Here is a 25,795-nt window from a genome sequence, read left to right as displayed (position 1 = left end):
AAGTCATGCGTAGTGGGTGGAGCCATCACCATAGCCTGTCTCTCCCCCACGCCAGCATCGGCAGCTGAACAATAGAGAGGCTGGCCCATCAAATACCTGATGCACTGAACTACAGAGCAGGACCCCACCCAGAGTGCTCCTTTAAGGGCCTGACGTGCAGGACCCCAGCCATGGGGCCCCTCTATGTGCCTAATGTGCCAAACAACAGAGAAGGACCCCAGGCAAGGGAGCCCTCTAAGTGCCTGAACCGGTGGAGCTATGGAGAAAGACTGACCAAAGAGGCCTTCTGATTGCCAGCTACAAGAGGCTTGAAAAAAGACTCTGATAGGGCCGTAACTCCTGTGGCAGAGGTAGTCTGTGTCCCTGCACACTTGGCGCCACCAGAGTCCCTGCAAGCCAAGCAGCTGGGCCACCTTCACAATCAACTGTCACTGGGGCAGAGCTGCCGTAGGCAGAAAATGTCTTGTGTCTATGCATGCAGGGTCTCTTCAGTAGTGTCCAACTCTTTACGACCCTGTATGACCAAGATTACTGTACCTGGCAAGGATGTCATTCAAAATTGATGGAGAAATCAAAGGCTTTTCAGACAAGCAAACGTTAAGAGAATTTAGTACCACCAAAGCAGCTTTACAACAAATGTTAAAGGGACTTATATAGTCAAGAAATACAAGAGAAGAAAAAAGATCTACAAGATCAATCCCAAACAATTAAGAAAATGGTAGTAGAAACAAATATATCAATAATTACTTTAAATGTAAATGGATTAAATGCTCTAATCAAAAGACACAGGCTGGCTGAATGGATACAAAAACAAGACTCATATATATGCTGTCTACAAGAAACCCACTTCAGACCTAAAGACACATATAGACTGAAAGTGAAAGGATGTAAAAATATATTTCATGCAAATGGGAAGCAAAAGAAAGCTGGAGTAACAATCCTCATATCAGACAAAATAGAACTTAAAGAATATTACAAGAGATAAGGAAGGACACTACATAATGATCAAAATATCAATCAAAGAGGAAGACATAACAATTGTAAATATCTATGCACCCAACATGTTGATGCTTTTGAACTGTGGTGTTGGAGAAGATTCTTGAGAGTCCCTTGAACTGCAAGGAGATCCAACCAGTCCATCCTAAAGATCAGTCCTGAGTGTTCATTAGAAGGACTGATGTTGAAGCTGAAACTCCCAAGACTTTGGCCACCTGATGCAAAGAGCTGACTCATTTGAAAAGACCCTGATGCTGGGAAAGATTGAAGGAGGGAGGAAAAGAGGATGACAGAGGATGAAATGGTTGGATGGCATCACTGACTCAATGGACATGAGTTTGAATAAACTCCAGGAGTTGGTGATGGACAGGGAGGCCTGGCGTGCTGCAGTCCATGGGGTCACAAAGGTTAAGACATGACTGAGCAACTGAATTGAACTGATGCACCCAACATAGGAGCACCTCAGTACATAAGACAAACACTAACAGACATAAAGGGAGAAATTGACAGAAACACAATAAAACATTAACACCCCACTCACACCAGTGGACAGATCATCAAAACAGAAAATGAATAAGGAAACACAAGTCTTAAATGATACATTAGATGAGATGAATCTCATTGATATCTTCAGGACATTGCATCCAAATGCAGAAGAATACACCTTCTTCTTAAGTGCACATGGAACATTGTCCAGGATAGACCACATCTTGGGTCACAAATCAAACCTCAATAAATTTAAGAAAGTTGACATCATATCATGCATCTTCTCAACCAAATGCTGTGAGACTAGATATCAATTACAAGAAAAAAACTGTAAGAAACATAAACACATGGAGATTAAACAACACACTTCAAAATAACCAACAGGTTACTGATGAAATCAAAAGGGAAATCAAAAAATTTCTAGAAACAAATGACAATGAAAATACAACTCAAAACCTATCGGGTGCAACAAAAGCAGTTCTAAGAGGGAAGTTTATAGCAATAAATCCTATCTCAAGAAACAAGAAAAAACATTGAATAGACAACCTAACTTTATACCTAAAACAACTGGAAAAAGAACAAAAAAAAACCCCAAAATTAGTAGAAGGAAAGAAATTATAAAAATCCAAACAGAAATAAATGAAAAAGAAATGAAAGCAACAATAGTAAAGATTAATAAAACTAAAAGCTTGTTCTTTGAAAAGATAAACAAAATTGAAAAACCTTAGCCAGACTCATCAAGAACAAAAGAGAGAAGAATAAAATCAACAAAATTAGAAATGAAAAAGGAGAGGTTACAACAGACAATTCAGAAATACAAAGGATTACAAGAGGCTATTATGAACATCTATATGGCAATAAAATGGATAACCTGGAAAAATGGACAGATTCTTAGAAAAGTTCAATCTTTCAAGACTGAACCAGGAAAAAATAGAAATTATGAACAACCCAATTACAAGCACTGAAATTGAAGCTGTGACCAAAATCTCCCAAAATACAAAAGCCTAGGGACAGCTGGCTTCACAGGAGAATTCTGTCAAATATTTAGAGATGAGCTAATGCCTATCCTTCTAAAACTCAAAAATATTGCACAGGAAGGAACACTTCCAAACTCATTCTATGAGGCCACCATCACCCTGATACCAAAACCAGACAAAGACAACACAAGCAAAGAAAATTTGTCAGGCCAATATCACTGATGTTATCATCTATGTTAGACACAAAAATCCTCAACAGAATTATAGCAAACAGAATTCAGCAACACATCAAAAAGCTCATACACCATGATCAAGTTGGGTTTATTCCAGGGATGCAAGGCTTCTTCAATATATGCAATTCAATCAATATGATACACCATATTAACAATTTGAAAGAGAAAAACCATATGGTCATCTCAATAGATGCAGAAAAAGCCTTTGACAAAATTCAGCACCCACTTATGATTAAAACTCTTCAAAAAATGGACATAGAAGGAACCTCCCTCAACATAGTAAAGGCCATATATGATAAGCTTACAGCAAACATTATTCTCAATGGTGAAAAACTGAAAGCATTTGCCTTAAGATCAGGAACAAGACAAGCGTGTCCACTTTCACCACTATTATTCAACATAGTTCTGAAAGTCATTGCTACATCAATCATTGAAGAAAAAGAAATAAAAGGAATCTAGATTAGAAAAGAAGAAGTAAAGCTCTCACTGCTTACAGATGATATGATACTGTACATAGAAAACCCTAAAGATAGTATCAGAAAATTACTAGAGCTAATCAGTGAATTTAGCAAAATTTAGCAAAATTGCAGGATACAAAATGAGTACACAGAAATCACTTGCATTTCTATATACTAACAATGAAAAATCAGAAAGAGAAATTAAGGACTCAATCCTGTTTACCATAGCAACAAAATAATTAAATATCTAGGAATAAACTTACCTAAGGAGACAAAAGAACTGTACACAGAAAATTACAAGACACTCATGAAAGAAATCAAAGACTACATAAACAGATGGAGAGACATGTTCCTGGGTAGGAAGAATCAATATTGTGAAAATGGCTATACTACCAAACACAATCTACAGATTCAGTGCAATTCCTATCAAATTACCAATACTGGAAATAGAACTGCCTTATGACCCAGCAATCCCACTGCTGGGCAAACACACCGAGGAAACCAGAATTGAAAGAGACACGTGTACCCCAATGTTCATCGCAGCACTGTTTATAATAGCCAGGACATGGAAGCAACCTAGATGTCCATCAGGAGATGAATGGATAAGAAAGCTGTGGAACATATACACAATGGAATATTACTCAGCCATTAAAAAGAATACATTTGAATCAGTTCTAATGAGGTGGATAAAACTGGAGCCAATTATACAGAGTGAAGTAGGCCAGAAAGAAAAACACCAATACAGTATACTAACACATGTATATGGAATTTAGAAAGATGGTAACGATAACCCTGTATGCGAGACAGCAAAAGAGACACAGATGTATAGAACAGTCTTTTGGACTCTGTGGGAGAGGGAGAGGGTGGGATGATTTGGGAGAATGGCATTGAAACATGTATAATATCATGTAAGAAACGAATCGCCAGTCTAGGTTCGATGCAGGATACAGGATGCTTGGGGCTGGTGCACTGGGATGACCCAGAGAGATGGTATGGGGAGGGAGGTGGGAGGGGGGTTCAGGATTGGGAACACATGTACACCCGTGGCAGATTCATGTTGATGTATGGAAAAACCAATACAGTATTATAAAGTAAAATAAAAAAAAAATTACCAATGGCATTTTTCACAGAACTAGAACAAAAAATTTCACAATTCATATGGAAACACAAAAGACCCAGAATAGCCAAAGCAGTCTTGAGAAAGAAGAATGGAGCTGGAGGAATCAACCTTCCTGACTTCAAATTATACCACAAAGCTAAAGTCATCATGACAGTCATCAAGACAGTATGGCACAAAAACAGAAATGTAGACCAATGGAACCAGATAGAAAGGCCTGAAATACACCCATGCACCTATGGGTTCCTTATTTTTTACAAAAGAGGCAAGAATATACAATGGGGCAAAGACAGGCTCTTCAATAAACGGTGCTGGGAAAACTGGACAGCTACGTGTAAAAGAATGAAATTAGAACACTTCCTAACACCATACACAAAGATAAACTCAAAATAATGTAAGACCAGAAACTATAAAACTCTTAGAGGAAATCATAGGCAGAACACTCGATGACATAAATTAAAGCAAGCTCCTCTATGACCGACCTCCTAGAGTAACGGAAATAAAAACAGAAGTAAACAAGTGGGACCTGATTAAACTTAAAAGCTTTTACAGCACAAAGGAGACTCTAAGCAAGGTGAAAAGATGGCCCTCGAAGTGGGAGAAAATAGCAACTGAAACAACTGACAAAGGGTTAATTTCCAAATATACAAGCAGCTCATACAACTCAATGCCAGAAAAACAAACAACCCAATCAAAAAGTGGGAAAAAGACCTAAACAGACATTTCTCCAAAGAAGACATACAGATGGCTAACAAATACATGAAAAGATGCTCAACATCACTCATTATTAGAGAAATACAAATCAAAACCACAATGAGATATCACCTCACCCTGGTCAGCAGGGCCATCATCAAAAAGTCTACAAACAGTAAATGCTGGAGAGGGTGTGGAGAAAAGGGAAAGCTCTCGCACTGTTGGTGGGAATGAAAATTGACACAGCCACTATGGAAGATGTTATAGAGATTCCTTGAAAAACTAGGAATAAAGGCACCATATGACCCAGCAATCCCACTCCTTGGCATATACCCTGAGGAAACCAAAATTGAAAAAGACACGCTTATCCCATTGTTCACTGCAGCACTATTTACAATATCTAGAACATGGAAACAACCTAGATGTCCATTGACAGGTGAATGGATATAGAAGTTATGGTACATCTATATGATGGAATATTACTCATCCATAAAAAGGAATGCACTTGAGTCAGTTCTGATGAGGTAGATGAACCTAGAACCTATTATATAGGGTGAAGTGAGTCAGAAAGAGAAAGATAAATATCGTATTCTAACACATATATAAGGAATCTAGAAAAATGGTACTGAAGAATTTATTCACAGGGCAGCAGTGGAGAAACAGACATAGAGAATAGACTTATGGACATGGGGAGAGGGGAGGAGAGGGTGAGATGTATGGAAAGAGTAACATGGAAACTTACACTACCATATGTAAAATAGAGAGCCAACGGGAATCAGCTGTATGGCTCAGGAAACTCAAACTGGGGCTCTGTATCAACTTAGAGGGGTGGGATGGGGAGGCAGATGGGAGGGAGGTTCAAAAGGGAGGAGATATATGTATATGCCTATGGCTGATGCATGTTGAGGTTTGACAGAAAACAACAAAATTCTATAAAGCAATTATCCTTCAATAAAAATTTTTAAAAAGAGAAGGGGAAGGGAGAGGGAGAAAAAAACAATAATCCTTCAAAATCTATTATGGCATATATTTTTAAAGTAGCTTGGCTTCTTCTTATAAAATATGTTTGTAGAAAAATTTGAAACTACATATAAACAAAAAAAAGTAGAAATCATCACTGATCCTACTACCCAGTATTAAAAACAGTTGGCATCTTATTGCATTGAAAACTTTTCATCTTTTTCTTTTAAACTTTTTATTATGGAAAATTTCAGGCTTAAGGCAGAAATAGAAAGCAAAGTAGTGATATGTATCAGACACGAAGCAATTACCAGTGTTCTGCGGTGCTCTGACAGTTTTTTAAGCTCCAGACTATAACTTGTGCCTCTCGTTTTCTCAATCTATATCCTATTGTGAGTTTATTTTTACCCCCAGGTCATTGAAAATTATTTTTTAAAAACATAATGTGCAACATTGTGCCTTATTTCATGTTAAATGCATGCATGCTAGGTTGCTTCAGTTGTGTCTGACTCTGTGACCCCATGAACTGTAACCCACCAGGCTCCTCTGTCCATGGGATTCTCCAGGCAAGAATACTGGAGTGGGTTGCCATACCTTCCTCCAGGGGATCTTGCAAACCCAGGGACTGAACCCACATCTCTTATGTCTCCTGCATTGGCAGTTGGGTTCTTTACCACTAGCTCCACGTGGGAAGCCCATTTCATGGTATGGTTGGCATTAAATTTAAAAAACAAGTTATCAACCAGATGTGATCCTGGTAACATTTTGACAATTGATCTGACAGTGTGTTTATAGCAAATACAGGAGCCAGCTCCCTGCGACCTTTCTCGAAGCATCTTTATTAAAGGCAAAGGTGATAACCTTCAGTTCTGGCTTGGCAGAGAGGATCCTGTGCATGCCCTGTGGTTAGCTCAGCTGTGTCCCACCCAGCTGTTCCCTGTGGGTCTAAGAGCTCGGCTTCTACCTGGCATGTGGGGCCAGGTGTCACTCGGGGCTTGTGTTTTGCAGCCTTACATATTTACAAGAATTCCTTTCTCTTCCCACAATAGCTGTTTCTTGCAAGTAAATTTTATTAGAGGGTTGAGCAGATCATCCACCTCCATATACCTATGGAATTACAAAGTTGCAGCTTTGGCTTGAGAGGAGAAAATTCGCAGTGAAGATAGACCTTTGTAACCATAGCTCCTAGATAGAAGAAGCACAGGTTTCTTTGGCTCTCTCACCTCTTGACCCACCAGGGCACCTGGTTCTGTTGTCATCTGATGGGAGAAGGAGGGAGGTACACTACACAATAGGGTCCCTTCTGGTGGGTTTCTTTTTCTCCTGCAATAATGACCTCCCTGCATGAGGGCTACTTGCTATTGTATATTCCAGGCACTATTGCTTTGTGTTGATAACAACACTAATATCATCATCATTCATGAAGCATTTTTGGCCAATTGCTTGCCGAAGTTTTGGCATCAAGCCTGTCCTGGGCTTTATGTAGCAGTTCAGTTCCTCGATCACCGAGTGCTCACTTTTTTGCAGGCACTGCTTCAAGCTCTGGATGCGGGTACAGATCTTATCACACTAGGCAAAATCTGCAATGGTCAAGCCAGGATGTTTAGGCTGGGTCCGTGAATGCTGTCCATTTCACAGTGAGGATGAGAAGGGACGCTGCTGACTTCAGTTAGCAGGAAGTGGCAGTCCATGTGCCTTATGCAGGTTCAGAGACAAGTGACCCTCAGGTCCCCTTCTTGGCTGTAAGTCAGCAGTCCCACGAGATGTCCACATGTCTCCTCAGCATTTCTGCACATGTCTGAGATGTCTCAGCCTCCAAGGAGGCTGATCACAGAGGCTAGAGGCTAGCCGGTGTTGACCATCCAATAAGATAAACCTCTGAGGAAAGAGAGAGGTGGGGAAGGAAGGGGGTCAGGACAGAGCAGAGGAACTGGGCACACGGTGGCTGGCTGGAGGTGCCCAGCACACCTCAGTCCTTGTTGGCCACTATCAACCCACCTGATGCCCCCCCATAGAGATCGGAGGTGCCTTTTTAGAACCACTGCTTCCTTCATCAATGCAGAAATGGCAGCCTTCTTATTTTGCAAAGAAGCCTTGCTTAAAAAAAAAATATGTAAGGGGGTGATGGGATGAGTGGCCAGGCTCTGTATAGATTGTGGATAGAATAGTCTTCAGAAGGACCTGGTTGTTATCTAAAGCCATCCTTTAGTGCAAGACAGTGAGACACAAAATGACTGTAAATAGTTAGGCTTCCTGGACAAAACCTTGGTGATGTGGGGACTGCAGATGCCCAGAGATCAGGGGCCCCGTGAGGACTCAGGGTGCCTGAGCTTGGGTTCGTGAATTTTCCCCATCACTGCTCAGCTCTCGAGGTCTTGCCTCCTTGATCTGTCCATGAGTCAGTGTGGTGTCTGTGATGTTTATGGTACATCACCTCTGTTGATTTCATGCAAGAGGAAGAGGGAAGAAAGCCGATCTGAGTGGTGTGGTTAGTAAGAAATAAAGTGAGCAGTGTGATTCAAGGTCAAGATCACAGAGCATGGTCTTGAGGACTTGGATTTGAATCCTGACCCACCTGCTCCACCCTCCACCATCTCCAGGAAGATCTGACCTCCAAGACTCAGTGTTCTCATCTGTAAAGTGGCGGAAGCAATCCCACATGGACATCAAGTCTTGCCGTCCGATGGAGGTTAAGGAGATTTTTAACTCCCCAATGATTAGAAAAGTGATTGGAGTCAAAAAGCCCAGAGGAATAATGTCAGCAAGCATATGGTGAGTTATTCAGGCCACACAGAACCCAGGCCTATCAGGGTGATAGGAAGGGAAAGGTCGCTATGTCCTGCTGTCTGGCAACCTGTCTTTGCTCCCTCACTTTGACAAATGACCTTGGTAGGCTCATTCATCTTGCAGAGGCCTGACCCTGAAGCACAGATGTTAAATAGCTTGTGCTCTGCGCCTAGACACGCTGTCTGGTTGTTGGCAAGCTGGGGTGAGGTAACCGCAGAGAGGAGCTGCTTGGCTGGATGCACTGAGATGCTGACTGTCAGGCTTTGTTTGTGGGGTGATGATGCGTCTAACCACCTGCTTCTGCGGGTGGGCCGCCATGGGTTCTGCACGGGCCATGCCATCTGACGTGGAAGGATAATGTGAAGATTGAAGGAGTCTCATGGACCGGGTCTTATTTATAGTTTGACAGGTGAGAAATCTAGTAGCAGCAGAGTCTGTGTGGTCACCATCAACTTCAGCTGACCCGGTGAGGCTGAGATGGGCTCACCGAGCAAGGGGAATTGTCACCTCCTCACCTGGTTCCCACCAGCTGTACCTTCTGCCATGGAACTGGGCTTCCTGGTGGGGACGGGGAGGGCTGTGTGTGTGTGAGTTTCTGCTCTGTGCTTTCATGTACCTTTCATTTAAACCTCACAGCAGCCCCATAGGAACATGTGATTTGACCTTAAGGATGGGTAGGACTTTGCCAGTTGGAGGGAATGTAGGAGGCATTACAGAGCCTCGATTCAACCACTATTTCTTTGTTTCTTTTTAAATTAATTAATTTATTTTAATTGGAGGATAATTACTTTACAATATTGTGGTGGGTTTTGACATGAATTACCCAGGGTGCATGCGTGTCCCCCATCCTGAACCCTCCTTCCCATATCCCTCCCCACCCCATCCGTCTGGGTTGTCCCAGAGCACTGGCTTTGAGTGCCCTGCTTCATGCATCAAACTTGCACTGGTCATCTATTTCACATATGGTAATATACATGTTTCAATGCTATTCTCTCAAATCATCCCACCCTCACCTTCTCCCACAGAGTCCAAAAGTCTGTTCTTTACATCTGTGTCTATTTTTGCTGCTCTCTATATAGAATCGCTACTGTCTTCCTAAAGTCCATAGGAAAGGAAAGTGAAGTCGCTCAGTCATGTCCGACTCTTTGTGGCCCCATGGACTGTAGCCTACCAGGCTCCTCTGTCCATGAGATTTTCCAGGCAATAGTACTGGAGTGGATTGCCATTTCCTTCTCTAGGGGATCTTCCCGATGCAGGGATCGAACCCGGGTCTCCCACATTGTAGACAGATGCTTTACCGTCTGAGCCACCAGGGAAGTCCTCCCAAAGTCCATATATATGCATTAATATACTGTATTGGTATTTTTCTTTCTGATTTACTTCACTTTGTATAATAGGCTCCAGTTTCATCCACCACATTAGAACTGACTCAAATGCATAGCTGAGTAATGTTCCTTTGTGTATATGTACCACAACTTCCTTTTCCATCCGTCTGCCAGTGGACATCTAGGTTGCTTCCATGTCCTGGCTATTGTAAATGGTGCTGCAGCAAACATTGGGGTCCATGTGTCTCTTTCACTTCTGGTTTCCTCGGTGTGTACGCCCAGCAGTGGGATTGCTGGGTCGTATTGCAGTTCTATTTCCAGATTTTTAAGGAATCTCCACACTGTTCTCCATAGTGATTGTACTAGTTTACATTCCCACCAACAGTGTAAGAGGGTTCCCCTTTCTCCACACCATCTCCAGCATTTATTGTTTGTAGACTTTTTGATGGCGGCCTTTCTGACCAGTGTGAGAGGATACCTCACTGTGGTTTTATTTTGCATTTCTCTAATAATGAATGATGTTGAACATCTTTTCATATGTTTATTAGCCTCTATCTCCCTCCTCCCTTTTCTGTTCTCTATATAACACCGTATTTTGTTTATTTTTTAGATTTTTTTTTAATGTGGACCATTTTTAAAGTCTTTATTGGATATGTTACAATATTGCTTCTGTTTCTTGTTTTAATTTTTCGGCTTCTAGGCATGTGGGATTTCAGCTGCCTGACCAGAGATTGAACCTGCACCCCCAGCACTGGAAGGCAAAGTCTTAACTACGGGACCCCCAGGGAAGTCCCAGTCAGTATTTATTTTGTACTCAACACCTACCAGACCTTGTGTTGGGTTCTAGATATTTAAGAATGCCCAGCCTGGACCTCAGAAGGGGAACTTAGAGGTAGAATAAATAAATCAGTGGCCCACAGCTTTGAGACTGAGACTTGGCCTTGATCTCTTTCCTCCACATCATGCTACCCACCACCCTCCCTGACCACCTCCCAAAAGCCTGTGACTCCTAAGCCTGCATCCCCTGCAGATATTTTCTGACCCTTCTGGGAGGAGGCAAGGACATGACTGAAGATTGAGGGCAGGCAGTAGATTCTCAGCTTATTTCAGCCTAGAATTTCAAATGGAATGAAATTACCTTTTCAGCATCTGACCTATGTGAAAGCAAATTTTTTCATAATGCCTATGATTTGGGGTAATATACTGCAATCAGCTGGAAATTTGAGTTTCCTTCAAATTGTGTCATCAACTGTATTAATGATAATTCTTATTATCGTCAAATGATAGGAACTAGCATTCATTCACTGGGCACTTAGTTTGTGCCAAGCATTGTTTTAGCATCCTTTTATGCATTAGAAAATTTAATCCTTACAACAAATCTAGTAGGTTATGTTATTCCCTCCATTTTAAAAGTGAAGAAAGTCAAGCACGGATGAGTTATTTTTTCTATCTCCTAAACTTACATAGTTAGAAAGTGATAGAGATAAGATTTGAACCCAGTCAGTCTGGGGAAACTGTCCTATCTTCTTTTAGGTCTGGCTGGGGATAAATTTAAGAATAGAGAAGCACTTTATGTAATCACTTATATGTGGAATCTAAAAAACAAAACAAATTAATGAGTATGACAGTTAAGAAACAGCCTTGCAGATATAGAGAACAACCTAGTGGTTACCAGTAAGGAGATGGGGGGGCAATATAGGGGTAGAAGATTAAGAGGTATAGGCTACTATGTATAAAATAAATAAGTTATAAAGATGTATAGTACAACACAGGCAATGTAGCCAATATTTTAAAATAACTATAAATGGAGTATATATTTAAAAAGTGTGAGTCACTATGTTGTAAAACCTGAAACTTAAGTAATATTGTATATTAACTATACCTCAGTTTTAAAAAAGAATATTTATTACCTCACTCTAAATATTGAAATTGACAAATGTCAAGAAAATGTAACATGCAAAGTAATTTTTAAAATAAAATTTTATTTTATTTAAAAACATATCATTTAAAACAACATAAAATTTAAAAACATATCCTTTAAAATAATGTAAATTTTATTACTGTAGCCTTTGGAAAAAGGCTGTTCTGAGAATTTTGTCATTCCCATATTTTTATATTAATTTTTTTCTTTTGTTAATGTATAGTCATTATAGATGATCCTGGGTATTTTGCATATCTTACTTGGCAGGATGAAATGGTGGAGAGCATAGTTTTTTAAAAAATTTTATTGGAGTATAGTTGATTTATAGTATTGTGTTAATTTCTGCTGTACAGCAAAGTGACTCAGTTATACACACATATTCTTTTCCACTGTGACTTATCAGAGGATATTGAATATAGTTCCCTGTGCTGTACAGTAGGATCTTGTTGTTTGTCCATCCTATGTACAATAGTTTACATTTGCTAATCCTAAACTCCCAAGTCCATCCCTCCCTCACACACCCCCTCTTGGCAATTACAAGTCTGTTCTCTGTTTGTGAGTCTGTTTTTGTTCCATAGATATGTTTATTAGTGTCTATTTTAGATTCCACATATAAGTGATATCATATGGTATTTGTCTTTGTTTTCTGGCTGACTTCACTTGATATGATAATCTCTAGGTCCAAATGACATTATTTCATTCTTTTTGTAGCCGTGTAATATTCCATTGTTATATGTATGCCACATCTTTCTCCATTCATCTGTCAGTGGACCCTTAGCTTGGCTATTTTAATAGTGCTGCTATGAACACTGGGGTGCTCATATCTTTTTGAATTAGAGTTTTCATCTTTTCTGGATATATACCCAGGAGTGGGATTACTGGACGATATGGTAGTTCTAATTTTAGTTTTTTTAAGGAACCTCCATACTATTCTCCACAGTGGCTGCACCAATTTACATTCCCAACAACAGTGTTCACTTCAGTTCAGTTCAGTCGCTCAGTCGTGTCGGACTTTTTGTGACCCCATGAATCACAGCACGCCAGGCCCTCCCTGTCCATCACCAACTCCCAGAGTTCACTCAGACTCACGCCCATCGAGTCAGTGATGCCATCCAGCCATCTCATCCTCTGTCGTCCCCTTCTCCTCCTGCCCCCAATCCCTCCCAGCATCTTTTCTAATGAGTCAACTCTTTGCATGAGGTGGCCAAAGTACTGGAGTTTCAGCTTTAGCATCATTCCTTCCAAAGAACACCCAGGGCTGATCTCCTTTAGAATGGACTGGTTGAACAGTGTAAGAGGTCTGTTTTCATGGAGAGCATATATTGATATCCAACACTTTGGGAGAAATTTGGTCTTGGAAAATCAAGCCCATCACTAGGGCTAAGATTGGTATACCAGAAATCAAAAGAAATAATACACTGAATTTTTGTTACAGTAATTATATTCAATAAAGTTGCTGCAAATACTGAGTCAGTGAATACTGAACTATGTTCCCAGGGAAAATATAATATTAGGGTCCTGAGAGCCTCTGGTCACATTTTGATTTATCCATCAATACATAACCTGGTTTTATGTGGGTTTCTCTTATTTAATGCATATATAACCTTATTTAATGCATATCATTTATTCATTAACACTGAACTCATAGCTAACAACCCTGTATCTCATGCCTGAGTAAAGCTTATCTACCACGTTTTTTCCCCCATAAGGCACATCACAGCCTTTTGTATTTCAGTTCAGTTCAGTTCAGTTGCTCAGTCATGTCTGACTCTTTGTGACCCTATGGACTGCAGCATGCCAGGCCTCCCTGTCCATCACCATCCAACTCCTGGAGCTTGCTCAAACTCATGTCCATTGAGTTGGTGATACCATCCACCCATCTAATCTTCTGTTATCCCCTTCTCCTGCCTTCAATCTTTCCCAGCATCAGGATCTATTCCAATGAGTCAGTTCTTCGCATCAGGTGGCCAAAGTATTGGAGCTTCAGCTTCACCATCAGTCCTTCCAATGAATATTCAGGACTGATTTCCTTTAGGATTGACTGCTTTGATCTCCTTGCAGCCCAAGGGACTCTCAAGAGTCTTCTCCAACACCATAGTTCAAAACACCAGACACCTCTTCAGCATCATTCTGGGAGCCATTTTGAACAGCAAAATCACCATTAAAAAACACAAAAATTTGAAAAATGTGGTACCCAGTAGTGGATCACTAAGAGAACTCCTGAGAAACAGGAAAGTGGAGGGTCCTCTTTTTCATCCACAGCTGGGAACGTGAACCTTGGATGATTCAATCTTTCGCCCTCTGCATGTTCGTGCCCACCAGTGACCCTAAAACCTGCAGGTACTGATCTGGAGGTTACATATACATTTTAGTAAGTAGGCACATTTACAAATCTGTAATCTGCAAATAATAAGGATGGATTATTTTGATGCAGTATTTTACAGAATTAAATGTTAGCGTCAGTTGCTCAATCATGTCCGACCCTTTGCAACCCCATGGAGTATAGCCCACCAGACTCCTCTGCCCTTGGGATTCTCTAGGCAATACTGGATTGGGTTGCCATCTCCTTCTCCCATTTTATTTATTTTTTTTAAAATTTATTTATTTATTTTTAATTTTTACTTTACAATTCTGTATTGGTTCCTTCTCCCATTTTAAAGAATTAAACTTAGTGCCAAAAACTCCAGGGTGAATAAAATAGAAAGATTTAGGTCAAGAGAGGATTAGTTTAAATGAGTTTTCTTCTTACCCAGACTCCTGTGTCTCTTGTGGCCCCTGCTTACCCTGTCCCTGACCATCTCCAGGGTCCCTGCCAGGCCCTCCAAGATGCCCAGGCCCTCTTGATCATGTCCCCATCCTCATCATGCTTTGAGTTTGTTTATGCCTAAAGAACCATGAGAGGGACGCCTCTGGGGGTGTCTGAATAATTTACCGTGCCTCCCGAGCCCTCATAAATGTGAAAAATCTTGCTAAAAAAGTCATTGCAGGCGTGAACTGATATTCCCTTGATGTAAATTGAGATGCACTGGGACGTGAGGTCATCTTACTTAGCCTGAGCACTTGGTTCTGATCATAACTACCCAGAGGTACTGGTGCTTCCTGCTGTCTTCACCCAAACTCAGCAGACCCTTGGGAGCACATTTAATCTGATGATAAAGCCTATGTCCGCACCCCTACCCATGGGCCTGCCGGTTTCCAGCTTGACCCACGTCCTCCACAGCCCTGGTTTATGCGCCCTCACCTGCAAGCCCCAGTTCCTTGCCAGGGACGCTGTTTCCCCTCTGAGCTCACAGTTTCCCTCCCTGCATTCACTCTGCTTGACTGTCTTTGGCGGTGGTTTAGTCGCTAAGTTGTGTCTGACTCTTGCGACCCCATGAACTGTAGTCCGCCAGTCTCCTCTGTCCATGGGATTCTCCAGGCAGGAAAATTGGAGTGGGTTGCCATTTCCTTCTCCAGGGGATCTTCCCAAGCCAGGGATCAAACCTGGGTCTCCTGCATTGCAGGCAGACTCTTTACCGAGAGTCTGACTGTCTTTATGTGTGTGTGTAAATATATGCTTATTTACTTATTTATGGCTATGCTGTGTCTTTGTTGCTGCACATGGGCTTTCTCTAGTTGTGATGCCTGGGATTCTCATTGAGGTGACTTCTCTTGTTGCAGAGCACAAGCTCTATGGTGTGCAGACTTCAGTAGCTGCAGCTTGTGGGCTGGTAGTTGCGGTTCCCGGGCTCTAGAGCACAGGCTCAATACTTGCGGTTCACGGGCTTAGGTGCTCTGCAGCATGTGGGATCTTCCCGGATCAGGAATCAAACCCATGTCTCCAGCATTGGCAAGCGGATTCTTTACCACTGATCCGCCAGGGAAGGAAACCCTGTCTTGACCTTTTTATTTTGAAGTAATTAAAGATGGACAGGAAGATGCAGAAAAAGATCTTGTATACCGTTTGTTCAGTATACCGTGTCGGGAACATCATGCATAAGGTACAGTATCACAACCAGGACAGGGACATTGGTACCATCCATAGACCTTAATTAGATCTCAGCAATTATACATATGGAGAAGGCAATGGCACCCCACTCCAGTACTCTTGCCTGGAAAATCCCATGGACAGAGAAGCCTGCTAGGCTGCAGTCCATGGGGTCGCTAAGAGTCGGACACGACTGAGCGACGTCACTTTCACTTTTCACTTTCATGCATTGGAGAAGAAAATGGCACCCCACTCCAGTGTTCTTGCCTGGAGAATCCCAGGCACGGGGGAGCCTGGTGGGCTGCTATTATGGGTCGCACAGAGTCGGACAAGACTGAAGCGACTTAGCAGCAGCAGCAGTTTTACATATACTTGTGTGTGTGTGTGTATTTGTGAATGCTCAGAAATGCAGTTGCTGGATTCTGTGGCAAATATGTCTGGTTGTTTGCTACCAAAGCATTTTCCAGAGTGGCTGTATCATTTTATATGTCCAGTATCAATGTGCAAGTGATCAGATTTCTTTGCATTCTCAACGGCATTTGGTGTTGTCACCTTTTTATTTTTGATAGATGTTCTAATAGGTATTTAGCAATACTCATCATGGTTTTCCTTTGTATTTTCCTAATGACAAAGGATGAACATCTTCTCATGTGCTTAGTTGCCATTCAGATATCCTCTTTGGTGAAGTGTGTTCATCTCTTTTGTCCATTTTCTAAATGGGTTGTTTTCTTTCTTTCTGTTTACCTGATCAGTTTGAGAGCTCTTTCTATATTCTAGATATGAGTCCGTTGTCAGTCACCTGCATTCATTTTTATTGACAGCTGAGAAAGGCATTGACCCAGAACCTGGGGATTGAGTGATGAACAGATGTCTTTGTTCTGCCCACAGAGAGCTTCTACTCTCATGAGGAGGGAGACAGTAACAACTGTTTACACGTTAGGGACTTTTAGCCATGGTCATGCGGACCATGACAGAGAACTGTGGTGCCTGAGAACAAGGAGTGGCTAGACAGACACCACCTGACCAGGGGGTCAGGGAGTCCAGGAGCTGATCCGGGATCTGAAGGAGGAGAAGGTCTCCTGGAACAACTGTGAGTAGGGTAGGTGGGGGTGGAGGTTCCTGCAGCCATCCACGTGGCTCTCCGTGCATCCTACCATGCTCTTTCTGGGAGCTGATTTTTAGTCTTTGATTAGGAAATGCATACACGGCAGTAAAGAAAGCCCAGAACTATGTCTTCCTTCACCTCTTGAGATTAGCTCTCTCTCCCCACTCTCTGTCTGTAACTTCTCAGCCATCAGAAAGTACATTGCAAATTTTTCACCATCATGAAACTTGTCATATTAAGATAAAAAATTTGACAACAGCCTGATGAAGCCAAAAGAGCTACTATTTGTTCCTCTTGTGACCTGATCTTGATTGAACTTGGGAGTAAGTGCCCTAGTACAAGGGTAAGGTGATAATTTCATTTAGAACATAACTGGATTTATAAATATTATAGTAGCCCTCATGCATATTTAATGTTTGAAACTTGAGTAATTTTACCAAACATCTAGAATCTAATTCTGTCCAGTACCTCCTTAGAAGTATAGTGAGCTTCAAGAGTATAAAATGTGAAGATCTTTGACTTTGATGCATGCTATTTCTTAACTTATCCTGTAAGACTTGCTCACAAAGTGTTCTCTTTTTTGTTTCCATGGTTGCTGACTTCATACTTCCCTTGTTAGCAATCCTTGCCAGCTAGCTCCTCTAGAAACCACTTCATCAACAGGATTTAAGACAGTCTGGATTCAATATACATAGTTTCAAAAGTGAAAACCCCACTGGTTCCCTCATAGTCATAAGCAATATATAGGGCCCATTTCTCTCAGTTGGAATTTCTGTTGTTGTTGCTGTTGAGTTGCTAAGTCATGTCTGACTCTTTGCTACCCCATGGACTGCAGCATGCCAGGCTTCCCTGTCCTTCACTGTCTCTTGGAGTTTGCTGCAACTCATGTCCACTGAGTTAGTGATGCCATCCAACCATTTCATCCTCTGTTGTCCCCTTCTCCTCCTGCCCTCAGTCCTTCCCGGCATCAGGGTCTTTTCCAATGAGTTGGCTCTTCATATCAGGTGGCCAAAGTATTGGAGCTTCAGCTTCAGCATCAGTCCTTCCAATGAATATTCAAGGTAGATTTCCTTTAAGATTGACTGGTTTTATTTCCTTGAGTTAAAGGCATTCTCAAGAGTCTTCTATTGCACCACAATTTGAAAGCATCAATTAATCGGTGACAGCCTTCCTTATGTTCCAACTCTCATATCTGTACATGACTACTGGAAAAACCATAGCTTTGACTATACAGACCTTTGTCAGCAAAATGATGTCTCTGCTTTTTAATATACTGTCTAGGTTTGAAATTTTAGAAGCAAATGAAAGAGTCCCAGAGGTAGAATATCTAAGCATGTGTGGATTTCCTATAGATTTGGAGACAGTGCTTCTTGAGCCGAAATCAGACCACATCGTAGCCTGACACCAGGACACAGTACAGGCAGACTTTGGAGGTACTGTGGCCTGGGTCCCAGACCGTCTCAATAAAATGAACCTTGCGGTAAAGTGAGTCACAGGAATTTTTGGTTTCTTAATGCATATAAAAGTTAAGTTTACACTCTACTATTGTCTATTAAGTGTACAATAGCATTATGTCTAAAACAGTACATACTTTAATTAAAAATACGTTATTGCTAAAAATGCTGCCTCCTGACAATGTAGGGTTGCCACAAACCTTCAATTTGTATAAAATAACACCTGTAAATGGAACAAGTGGAGATGCAGTAAAAGGAGATATGTTTGTAGGATCATCACTGTGACAGAAAGTTAAGGAAAGGGGGTGCCCACACTCAAGACGCTTGACTTGCCCCTATTGCCCCATTGCAGCCTGCGTTGCCGCCCTGCTCCGTTTGCTCCAGCTTTTCCCCATTCACATGGTCATCAAGAGAAAGCAGATCAAGAGCAGGTCCCCAGGTGCTTGGTGGCCAAGCAGTGGTGCTGTTTCCTGAGGTTGGGAGGTTCAGCTTGCTCCATGACTCTCTCTCTTGAGCAGATACACCGTGGGCATTTCTCTGGGTCCCTGCTGTGTCTCTGTAGAACTGGGAAGAAACCCAAGAAGAGCAACATGTGTTTTGAAAAGTGTACAATGCAATGAAAGACTGGTAGTGACGCTGGTGCTCCTGGTAGGAGCCCCCACTCAAAGGCGCTTGAGAGATAGGAAGAATTGCTGTGAGTTCATCCAGCCACTTTCCAAACACGTCAATATGACCCCCCAGTGACATGTGACATCATGTCTTCTGATTTCACAGGAGCCTCCCCCGCTGAGAAACAATAACATTTACCGAACATCACACGGAGGAAAAATCGACCCGAGGAGGCTTTTCATGTGCTTTCTCTTTGTGCTCCATGAGGATTCTTTCTGTCATATCAGTTAAATATTACATTAATCATGCACTCATTTTTGCTTCTCTCTGGTCTTCCCACCGTGATCAAATTTGTCTTGGAAGAATCAACTGCTTCCAAACATAGACATATGGAAGACTGATAAGTCTGTATTTTCATAATACTTCATGTGGGTGGTGCAGTGCTTTTGAGACCCACAGAGTTTATCCTCCGCCTTGCTCTCCTTACAATCGCTGGTACATCATGTAAGTTAATGGGAGTGTGTGTGTTCAGCACAGCCCTTCAGCAATCTGCTGTTCTGTAGACATTCTAGGGGTACTTTATTAGGACGTTTTAAATGACTGTGTTGGGTAATTCTCTAAGCTAAAATCATGCATAAAAGTATGAGGCAGAGAATATTGAAACCACAGCCCCTCCTTCATCTATGTGTGGGCACAGACCCAGGACTGTGCTTGGAAAAAAACTTCTGCCTGCAGAACCCCTTACAGAGGCGAATGGACTTTTAATCAGACAAATATTCTCAGTTTGCCTTCTAAGTATCTTCCATGTCAGTATAGCAGAGTGGTTGAAACTCTAAGCAGTGGAGCCATGCTGTGTGGGTTACAATTCTGTTTTTACTACTCCTAAATGGATAACCTTGGGCAAGTCACTCATGATCTGTAAGCCTTAGTATCTTGGTCTGAAAATGGGTCATATGATAATAACACTTTCCTCATTGGGTTGTGAGGGTTGTTGTTGTTTTTCAGTTGCTCAGTTGTGTCCAACTCTTTGTGACCCCGTGGACTGCAGCACGCCAGGCTTGGTGTCCTCTAACACACACTGACCCCAGGTTCTGGGGAAGATGTGGTTTTGGAGACAGTCCTGTGTGCTAGAATTAATCCTCTCGCAACAAAAAAGAGGCAGGGAAATTCAAAAGGAGACTCTTCTCATGACTACAGATAACAACCTACTAAAAACTTCAAATAAATCATATCTTTATCCTGCTATAAATTCTACCCAAACTGTAGCTCTTCTTTCGTGTGTGTGTGTGTGTACACATGCCTGTGTATCAGTGACAATGTGTTGTCATTGTTCAGTTGCTCAGCCGTGTCCGACTCTGTGACCCCATGGACTGCAGCACGCCAGGCTTCCCTGTCCTTCACCATCTCCAGAGCTTGCTCAGACTCACGTCCATTGAGTCGATGATACCATCCAACCACCTCATACTCTGTTGTCCCCTTCTCTGCTTTCAATCTTTCTCAGCATCAGGGTCTTTTCTGAAGAGTTGGCTCTTCGAACCAGGTGGCCAAAGTATTGGAGCTTCAGCTTCAGCATCAGTCCTTCCAATGAATATTCAGGACTGATTTCCTTTAGGATTGACTGGTTGGATCTCCTTGCAGTCCAAGGGACTCTCAAGAATCTTCTCCAACATCACAGTTCAAAAGCATCAATTCTTCAGCATTCAGCCTTCTTTGTGGTCTATCTCTCACATCCATACATGACCACTGGAAAAACCACAGTTTTGCCTAGATGGACCTTTGTCGACAAAGTAATGTCTCTGCTTTTTAATACGCTGTCTAGGTTTGTCATAGCTTTTCTTCCAAGGGACAAGGATCTTTTAATTTCATGGCTGCAGTCACCATCTGCAGTGATTTTGGAGCCCAAGAAAATAAAGTGTCTCACTATTTCCATTATTTCCCCATCTATTTACCATGAAGTGATGGGACCAGGTGCCATGATCTTCATTTTTTGAATGTTGAGTTTTAAGCCAGCTTTTTCACTCTCCTCTGTCACTTTCATCAAGAGGCATTCTTTTTCACTTTCTGCCGTAAGCGTGGTATCATCTGCATATCTGAGGTTATTGGTATTCCTCCCAGCAATCTTGATTCCAGCTATGCTTCATTCAGTCCAGCATTTCACATGACGTACTCTGCATATAAGTTAAATAAGCAGGGTGACAATATACAGCCTTGACATATTCCTTTCCCAATTTGGAACCAGTCCATTGTTCCATGTCCAGTTCTAACTCTTGCTTCTTGACCTGCATACAGGTTTTGCAGGAGACTGGTGGAAAGTAAATATCTGAAAAGTGCTTTGAATACAAGATATGTGCAGTATACATTAGCTGTTATGCCTTCATATGGCCTTTAATATTCTTTTGTTTTTCTTTGGATTTTAAAAATCCATGTAGTTTTTTCCTTCTTTTTTAAAAAATTAATTTATTTATTTTAATTGGTGGCTAATTACTTTACAGTATTGTAGTGGCTTTCGCCACACATTGACACGAATCAGCCACAGGTGTGCACATGTCCCCCATCCTGAAGTTTTTTGAGGTTTATGTTTCACCCACTGTCTTTCCACCCCAAGTTTCCCACTTATGAGAGGCAGCTGCTTTCAACTCCTATTTCCATTCTGAAGATTTTTTCTAGTGTTTAAAATGGCTAGTTAATTTCCAAATATAAAAAATAAGCTTAGCTTTCATAGTCCCCACATCCTCTAGGTATTAAATCAGTATTTAGAGTAGCTTTTGAGTTGGTTGGCTATTATATACAGATGTCTGAGTCTTCTTGTGCAGTATGGTCTATTTTCTTTTTCCCTTGAAGTTTACAATTGAATAATTTTAACGGTTCCTTGTTTTTGGTTTATGTATTACTAACTGAACTCACAGTCTCCAACAGACTTGAAAACCTCCCCTTAATGAGCTCAGATGTCTGGAGCATCTCTTTGTTTTCTTTCTTATAGACTTCTCTTCCAGAGTCCTTGTTTTGCTCCAGCCTGGACTGATTACTCTCCAGGCCTCTTGGAATTCTCCATATCATCATTACCTTTCTATATTGGATCTCATGTTTTCTGGGCTCATTTCCTCCCCTTTCTTTGTTTTCTTCCTTATTTTGTTGAACCACGTCCTTTAGTAAGCTTCTTGAGAAATCATATAAGATTGATATAATTTTTGTGAACTTGCCTTTGTGTGAACCTCTTCTTGACTAAAAGCTTTTTGCTGAGGATAAAATTCTAGGCAGCAAAGCATTTTCTGTCTGAATTTTGAAGGCATTTTCTATTGTGTTCTAGTTGGATTGCAGTGTTGCTGTTGGGATGTCTGAGAGTATTCTGACACTCCCATCCTTTGATTTTTTTTTTTTTTTATTGAAGTATAGTTGATTTACAATATGTTGGTTTAAGTGTACAGCAAAGTGATTCAGCTATGCACACACACACACACACACACATATGTATATACTCCATACTTTGATTTTGATCTACCTTGTCTCTCTGGAAGCTTTTGAGATATTACTTTTATCTCTTATCCTTTGACACCATATAATAATATGTCTTAGTTGTAAGATTTTTAAGAATAATTTTTGCTGGTCACCTGGTGGAATCTTTCAGTCTAGAAAGTTACATTCTTTCATATTTGGGACATCTCTTAATAGTATTTCTTTGATAATTTCTCCTCCTTTAATTTTTCCTCTTTTTTCCTTTTGAGCCACCTTAACTCAGCTGTTGGACCTCCTGGATTATAATTCAGTCTTTTAACATTTTATCTCATTTTCTGAATATCTATCTTTTATGGAGATTTCTCCAAAATTGTCTTTTAACTTTTGTATTAATTTCTTTTCTTCTGATACCATATTTTAATTTTATAAAGCTCTTTTATATTGTTGCTTCAGTTTCTTCCCATTTCTCAAAAGTGTTGAAGATTTGTAATTGTAGAAATCGTTTTTAAGTTTTAATAGTTTTGTAATAGTTTTTAAGTTTTAATAGTTTTAATCAATGCTTCCTATATCAATCCTATTTCTTCTAAATGCCTTTCTTTGTTAGTTTCATTTGATTTCTGTCTTTTATGTCAGAATATTTCCTCTCATGTCTGATGATTTTTGCTGTCCATTCATATTTAAGACAGAGGCACAGAAAGGCTGTATGGGTGATCCAGGTGCAAGGGTCATATTTTTTCAGTGGTGAATTTCATTTTAGAAGCAAATAAGTACACTGCATGTACCCTTCCTTTCAGAAGTGTGTGCGTGCGTGCATACTCAGTTGATAAGTCATGTCTGACCCTTTGTGACCTCATGGACTGTAGCTCACCAGGCTCCTTTCTCCGTGGGGTTTTCCAGGCAAGAATGCTGGAATGGGTACCATTTCCTCCTCCAGGAAATCTTCCCGACCCAGGAGTCTGATCCATGTCTCCTGCATTGGCAGGTGGATTCTTTACCATCTAAGTCACCTGGGAAGCCACCTTTAGAAGTACTCAGTGCTAATAAAGATGGAGCTCGTAAGAGGCCCTGTCACTCAAACATCTCCGGCTTACACCCCACCACACTTTGTTTGGTCTGCTGAGTCAATTGCCATGTATCCATCTGCTGTTCTGCTTCTAAAATTATGTGGCTGTCTCTTGACTGTTATGCATTTCTTTCCCATTCTCTCTGTGCTTGTGGACTTTTGCCTTCATTACACTGTTAAATTATTATTTAAGTGTGATTTCCAAGAGACACTGAGGTTAAACAGGGATTTACTCTGCCATGTCTTATCAGAAGTCTCCTCTTAAAAAATCCAAAGAATTTCAGACCTGCTCTTTGATTGTCACAGCAGGGCTGTCGAGATGACTGGAGGCAGAGGGTGTGGTGGTCTAGAGCGATGGTCTCCAAGGGTGGAAATCATACTAGCAGCATTAGGAAGGTATTAGAATTTCCATTTATATTTTTTCTGAAAAAAGCTTGTTAACATTTATTTTATTTATTTATTTGGCTGCACTGGGTCTAAGCTGTAGTACGTCGGGTCTTCGATTGTCATTGTGGCTCGTGGGATCTTTAGCTGAAGCATGTGGACTCTTATTACTTGCGGCATATGGGGTCTAGTTCCCTGCACCAGGGATTGAACATGGGATCCCTGCCTTGGAAGCTCAGTGTCTTAGCTACTGGAAAACCAGTAAATAATGTTTGGTAAAGGAATCCATCTTGGACAATTCAGTTACGCAGCTATTCTTACAAGAGTCTGGACATGGGTGCCGTGGCAGGGTTGGGGATTGTGGGAGCAGTCTTAGGGTATATGGGCTGGGCAGGGTCAACGGAGAGAAGACAAGGAAGGAAAGTGAGAGGGTGGCTTGTATGGGCTCCTGTGGAAGCGCTGAGAATACTTCCTTTGTCGTTGCTTCCCATGCTGTGGAGGCATTTGCTCACCAATACACCTTGTCATTCAAACACATTTGACATGACTGGGCCTTGTCTGCCACATCCTTTGCTATTCACATGGGGAGTTCTTTGCTCATCAAAGCCTGCCACTAACTTCAAAGGAAAGAAAAAGAAAGTCCAAAGGATACAATTGATCCTATCAGCCAACTCCAGTGAGTACAGCTTCATCTGTCTTTCTGCAGCAGACTCAGCCTTGGAAGAAGAAGAAATGTGTTGAACTAGAAGTTCTTCCAATTTTAACCTCATGAGGAACTTGCTTAGAAGCCCCAGCTCACTACAGGCCATAGGTGTATTATAATAGGTTGACCTAGAGTCTCTTAAGTCTGAAAGGTATCCTTTGTCAGGGTATGGATTTTTCCCCCTGCAAGTAGCTATTCTTATTTAATCATAGCGATTGAGAGCTCTGAGGGAGGGCTTTCCGGATGGCTCAGTGGTAAAGAATCTACCTGAAGTGTAGGAGACCTGAGCTTGATCCCTGGGCCAGAAAGATCCTCTGGAGGAGGAAATGGCAACCCTCTTCAGTATTTTTGCCTGGAAAGTCAAAAGAGTAGTGTGGCTGGCTACAGTCCATGAGGGCGCAGAAGAGTTAGACATGACTTAGCAACCAGATAATGACAACAAGAAGCTCCTTGAGAGGTTCTCTGCTTCAACACCCTCACTTCACAAGTAAGGAAACAAAAACCCAGGCCATGAAATGACTCATCTAGGATCACGTGGCTCAGTGCGGGGTAGAGTCGAGACCAGAGCCAGTCTTTTGAAATCTGATCCAGTGTTCATTCTCAAAAACACACCAGCTCCTGAAGAGCTCTGCTCCTGGGCCTCGAATCTGCGTGGAGTTCATGTACACTGGGGATTCTGCCTCTGTTCTCAGCTTAGCTGATACCTGGGGAATGATGAGTGGTTCTGCAGAAAACCGTGGCCCCTAATTGTACCTCTCAGGAAGTACAGATGACTCAGCTGCCCAACCAGCTGCCTGCTGAAATGAATCAGAGTGAAGCATTTGGAGCATTTTCATTGTGTGAAAAGACTGTCAGTTGCCTGGTTACCAGAGTGACAAATACAAAGTAATTGTACTTCTCTGTGGCTGTGGGAGGAGGGTATTTAACTGTCACCATGAATTTGGAGAAGTGGAGTAAAAGGCCACATCCCTAATAGAGGGAAAACATTTGCTACTTTGGGTGGTTTGTCTTACCACGGTATCAGCCACCTGTCCACAGCACCATGCAGAAACAGGGCTGGTGAGGGACAGGTTAGTGGAGAAGTTAGTAGTAACACTGTTCATA

This window comes from Oryx dammah, unplaced genomic scaffold (assembly GCF_014754425.2).
Source record: "Oryx dammah isolate SB20612 unplaced genomic scaffold, SCBI_Odam_1.1 HiC_scaffold_6, whole genome shotgun sequence".
Lineage (NCBI taxonomy): Eukaryota > Metazoa > Chordata > Mammalia > Artiodactyla > Bovidae > Oryx > Oryx dammah.
This window is presented reverse-complemented; position numbering follows the sequence as displayed.